Source organism: Salvelinus sp. IW2-2015, unplaced genomic scaffold, assembly GCF_002910315.2.
Source record: "Salvelinus sp. IW2-2015 unplaced genomic scaffold, ASM291031v2 Un_scaffold2732, whole genome shotgun sequence".
In the NCBI taxonomy this organism is placed as follows: domain Eukaryota; kingdom Metazoa; phylum Chordata; class Actinopteri; order Salmoniformes; family Salmonidae; genus Salvelinus; species Salvelinus sp. IW2-2015.
In genome coordinates, this window is record NW_019944036.1 from 38,708 (window position 1) to 44,198 (window position 5,491).

General features: G+C 45.2%; 1 pseudogene; it reads right to left on the minus strand.

The window, feature by feature from the left end:
* Window positions 1-203: 203 nt before the first annotated feature.
* Window positions 204-5,491, minus strand: part of LOC112074638 (lens fiber membrane intrinsic protein-like) — a 13,501-nt pseudogene continuing 8,213 nt past the window's right edge.

Consider the following 5,491-nt stretch of genomic DNA (forward strand, 5'->3'; position numbering starts at 1 on the left):
TAGCACTATGTGCAAAGCCCTGCTCATGTAAACTGGTTTAGTGTCGCCATCTTGTGGTATAACTTTGTGTGCATCACGTATAAGACGGCCATCCTCACTAAAACAACCCATAACTAAAACCTCTTCTCAGAAAGGGATGGAAAATAAGGAAAATAAGCCATTGAAAGGTGGTCCTTGCATTAAGGATCAACTTAGAGGCAACAAACATTTAGAGAGGAACTTTATTGAAAATGAGAAATTGTAAAGTCAGCATCGCTGCCCATATTCCTTATCAAAACTACAACACATTTGCATGTKCAAAAAGCCTGTTGTCATCTTGCATATATGTTTTTGAAAAAGGCACTAAGGAGATATCATAACACTTGCAGTGTCAGCCATTTTGAAACATATTCTCCTGTTAACTGCACATAGATAATGAAATGAGTCATATTGACTTTATAAATAAATGCATTATCATTCTCGTAAATGTTCCTTTCATGTGAATGGCAGAAAGCTGTTGTATATTTTTTTTATCAAACCTTTATTTATCCAGGAAATCCATTMGAAACATCAGGGAATGGAGGCCCATGCAGTCGCAAAGGCTTTCTGTCATATGTTGGCCTCTCTGGATAAACATGGTCATTCATTCAATGTTAAATGGTCCTCTTTTTAAAAACAGTTTGTGTATCTTGCTGTGTCTTTCTCTCTAGCGTGTAGGGCCGCCTCCTCTCCTACATTCATGCATTCTGTAGGCACACATGTAAAATATCCCTGGAACACACAGAGCACATACAGGTTAATGGACAATGGACATTGCATCAAAATCCAGCTGTAGACATACCCTCCCTTCAGCCACTACCCTTCAATCAGGTCTGATGGATCCAGATAGGTGTCAGCAATATGATGCAGCCAGGCTCCCCTAACCCATTGGAAGGCTATGGAAAAACCATCACCATATTGCTTTTAACAATCTGGTCTCTTCAGATCTGCTAACACTGGAAGACAAGGGGCTTGGGGGTTGATTGTTTTTGGACTGGGTTGGTTGAGTACTGTGATTGATCCTGTGTGTCAGTTCTTACCTGCAAAGAAGGTCATGAGCAGTGCCACCCAGCCCAATATGTAAGACCAAGAGAAACGCCAGTCACCGAAGCGCTTGCCCAGGAAGTTCACTGTCACACCCGTGTAGATGGCCATCGCCAGCAGAACAAATAAAGCTGGGAGAAGGAAGGGGGATATAAGAGGTGAAAATACTGCACAAAACTAGTGTGTGTGTGTGTGTGTGTGTGTGTGTGTGTGTGTGTGTGTGTGTGTGGAGTGTGTGTTTGTGTGTGTGTGTGTGTGTGTGTGTGTGTGTGTGTGTGTTGTGTGTTGTGCTGTGTTGTGTGTGTGTGTGTGTTTGTGTGTGAGACTCACTTGGAGTATGAAAAACCTATGCAGAAAATTCCTGCCTGCAGCGAAGCGAGCGGTTGAAAGGACCTCTCGAAGCGGAGAGTGGGGCGAAGGAAGAGGATAGCTCGCATCTGAGCCCGCGGGAAGCACGCATCTCTACATGACAGGATCATAAGGCTCAGGGTGGCATTAGCCAGTACGCTCTGAGAGGGCTAACAAGTGAACAAGAGGGGGTGCAAGGGTGACATAGACAGAGGCTTTGTCATATGCATCGCCGTTACTTCCAGCCAAGATGAAATGAATGTATTGTAGTGTCAGTGCCCAGAACATAGGTGGTACCGCTGTTGTTGTAACATTTCTCCTCATGGTTCAAGTCGACATTTAACATTTATACGTCATTTAACATTTCCGACATTCTCATTATCCAGAGCAACTAGGTTTATGAGTGCCGTTGCTCACCGGGCCACATCAAACAATTATGTTCACCTAGTGGTCATTTATGGGACGGTTCCTTAGTGTAACCAGCACAACCCTTTCGATTACTGGGCCGGGACATTCTCAGCAACAGGTCTCTATCATGAAGTAAAGCACCATTCTTATGTTTCTGCCAGTGAATGGATGCACACCTCCGGGTGGCGCGTGGTCTTAGGCACTGCATCGCAGCTAGCTGCTCCACCAGAGTCTCTGGGTTCGCGCCCAGGCTGGGCTGGCGTTCCGCCCAGGCTCTGTCGCAGCCGGCCGCAACCGGAGAATCCGTGGGGCGACGCACAATTGGCATAGCGTCGTCCGGTTAGGGAGGTTTGGCCGGTAGGATAATCCTTGTCTCAGTATGTAAAATGTAATAAAAATGTATGCACTCTACGTAAGTCGCTCTGGATAGAGCGTCTGCTCTTGCCGGTAGGGATATCCTTTGCTCAGTATGTAAAAAAAAATGTATGCACTCTACTGTAAGTCGCTCTGGATAAGAGCGTCTGCTAAATGACTAAAATGTAAAATGTAAATGCACTTAGACCTTCCGTTCCATCAGACCAAGTCAGACTGTTAACATAACTCATTAAATCAGGTGGCCATTGCTATCCTCTGTATATAATCTATATCCTTCCATCCCCTGACCCCTCCATGGTGTGTGGTTCACCGATGCTGTCCGTCTGCATGTAACATTTGCCTGACATGCAGTACCTCCACAGCCCTGGTGGGCGAAGCTGCCTGACAGCGGTACTGCATCCAGTAGTCTGTTGCCATTGAAACCACCAGCCGGATGTTCCCCACCATGGCACAGAATAGGCCCCCGCCCATGAGCTATGCATCCTGAGAGATGCTGCTGTGGCCGCTGCTGGTACCTGATACTGCACGGGAAGAGGAGGGATAAACACCTGAATTATATGAGGTATTACATGACAGACACTCAGTTTGCAATGGTCACCTCATAGGTCCTGATATTGGGAGGGGATGTGGAAGTTAGACACACCTGTACTGATACTGGGGAGGAGGATGAGGGAGTTAGACACACCTGTACTGATACTGGGGAGGAGATGAGGGAGTTAGACACACCTGTACTGATACTGGGGAGGAGAGAGGGAGTTAGACACACCTGTAATGATACTGGGAGGGGGATGAGGGACTTAGACACACCTGTACTGATACTGGGAGGAGGATGAGGGAGTTAGACACACCTGTACTGATACTGGGGATGGGATGATGGAGTTAGACACACCTGTACTGATACTGGGGAGGGATGAGGGACTTAGACACACCTGTACTGATACTGGGGAGGGGATGAGGACTTAGACACACCTGTACTGATACTGTGGAGGGGATGCGGGAGTTAGACACACCTGTACTGATACTGGGGAGGGGATGAGGGAGTTAGACACACCTGTACTGATACTGGGGAGGAGGTGAGGGACTTAGACACACCTGTACTGATACTGGGAGGGATGAGGGAGTTAGACACACCTTTACTGATACTGGGGGGGAGGATGAGGGACTTAGACACACCTGTACTGATACTTGGGAGGGATGAGGGAGTTAGACACACCTGTACTGATACTGGGGAGGGGATGAGGGAGTTAGACACACCTGTACTGATACTGGGGATGGGATGAGGGAGTTAGACACACCTGTACTGATACTGGGGATGGGATGAGGGAGTTAGAAACCTGTATCTGTATGATATGATCTTTATAGCACACACTCATTATTCCATGCTATGGTGCAGACTTCAATAGAAACATGAATAAGTTTAGTACTTGACACCGGGGATACGTGTGACATGGTGAGAGTGGACAACAAATCGAAAAGACAAAGTACAAATCGCTGAGTATCAATGATCTCAAATCACATACAGTACCAGTCAAAAGTTTGGGCACACCTACTCATTGCAGGGTTTTTCTTTATTTTTACTACTTTCTACATTGTAGAATAGTAGTGAATACATCAAAACTATGAAATAACACATATGGAATCATGTAGTAACCAAAAAAGTATTAAACTAATCAAAATATATTTTAGATTTTTCAAAGTAGCCACCCTTGTCCTGATGACAGCTTTGCACACTCTTGGRATTCTCTCAACCAGCTTCACCTGGAATGCTTTTTCCAACAGTCTTGAAGGAGTTCCACATATGCTGAGTACTTGTTGGCTGCTTTTCATTCACTCTGCGGTCCAAGTCATTCCAAACCATCTTAGTTGGGTTGAGGTCTTGTGATTGTGGAGGCCAGATCATCTGATGCAGCACTCCATCACTCTCCTTCTTGGTCAAATAGCCCTTACACCGCGTGGAGGTGTGTTGTGTCATTGTGCTGTTGAAAACAAATGATAGTCCCACTAAGCACAAACCAGATTGGATGGAGTATCGCTGCAGAATGCTGTGGTAGCCATGCTGGTTAAGTGTGCTTTGAATTCTAAATAAATCACCAGCAAAGCACCCCCACACCATCACACCTCCTTCTCCATGCTTCACGGTGGGAACCACACATGTGGAGATCCTCCGTTCACCTACTCTGTGTCTCATAAAGTAACAGGGCGGTTGGAACCAAAGATCTCAAATTTGAACTCATCAGACCAAAAGGACAGATTTCCACGGGTCTAATGTCCATTGCTCGTGTTTCTTGGCCCAAGCAAGTCTCTTCTTCTTATTGGTGTCCTTTAGGAAGGGTTTCTTTGCAGAAATTTGACCATGAAGGCCTGATTCACGCAGTCTCCTCTGAACAGTTGATGTTGAGATGTGTCTGTTACTTGAACTCTGTGAAGCATTTATTTAGGCTGCAATTTCTAAGGTTGGTAACTCTAATTAACTTATCCTCTGCAGCAGAGGTAACTCTGGATCTTCCTTTCCTCTGTCGGTCCTCATGAGAGCCAGTTTCATCATAGCGCTTGATGGTTGTTGCGACTGCACTTGAAGAAACTTTAAAAGTTCTTGAAATGTTCTGTATTGACTGACCTTCATGTCTTAAAGTAATGATGTACTATCATTTTTTATTTGCTTATTTGAGCTGTTCTTGCCATAATATGGACTTGGTATTTTACCAAATAGGGCTATCTTCTGTGTACCACCCCTACCTTGTCACAACACAACTGATAAGAAGGAAAGAAATTCCACAAATGTACTTTTAACAAGGCAACCTGTTAATTGAAATGCATTCCAGGTGACTACCTCATGAAGCTAGTTGAGAAAAAGCCAAAGCTGTCATCAAGGCAAAGGGTGGCTACTTTGAAGAATCTCAAATATAACATACAGTGGGGAGAACAAGTATTTGATACACTGCTGATCTGACCATCCCTCACTTCTTCATGATCATTGATGCCCACGAGGTGAGATCTTGCATGGAGCCCCAGACCAAGGGTGATTGACCGTCATATTGAACTTCTTCCATTTTCTAATATCTGCGCCAACAGTTATTCGCTTCTCACAAGCTGCTTGCCTATTGTCCTGTAGCCCATCCCAGCCTTGTGCAGATCTACAATTTTATCCCTGATGTCCTTACACAGTCTCCTGGTCTTGGCCATTGTGGAGAGGTTGGAGTCTGTTTGATTGAGTGTGTGGACAGTGTGTCTTTATAACAGGTAACGAGTTCAAACAGGTGCAGTTAATACAGGTAATGAGTGGAGAACAGGAGGACGT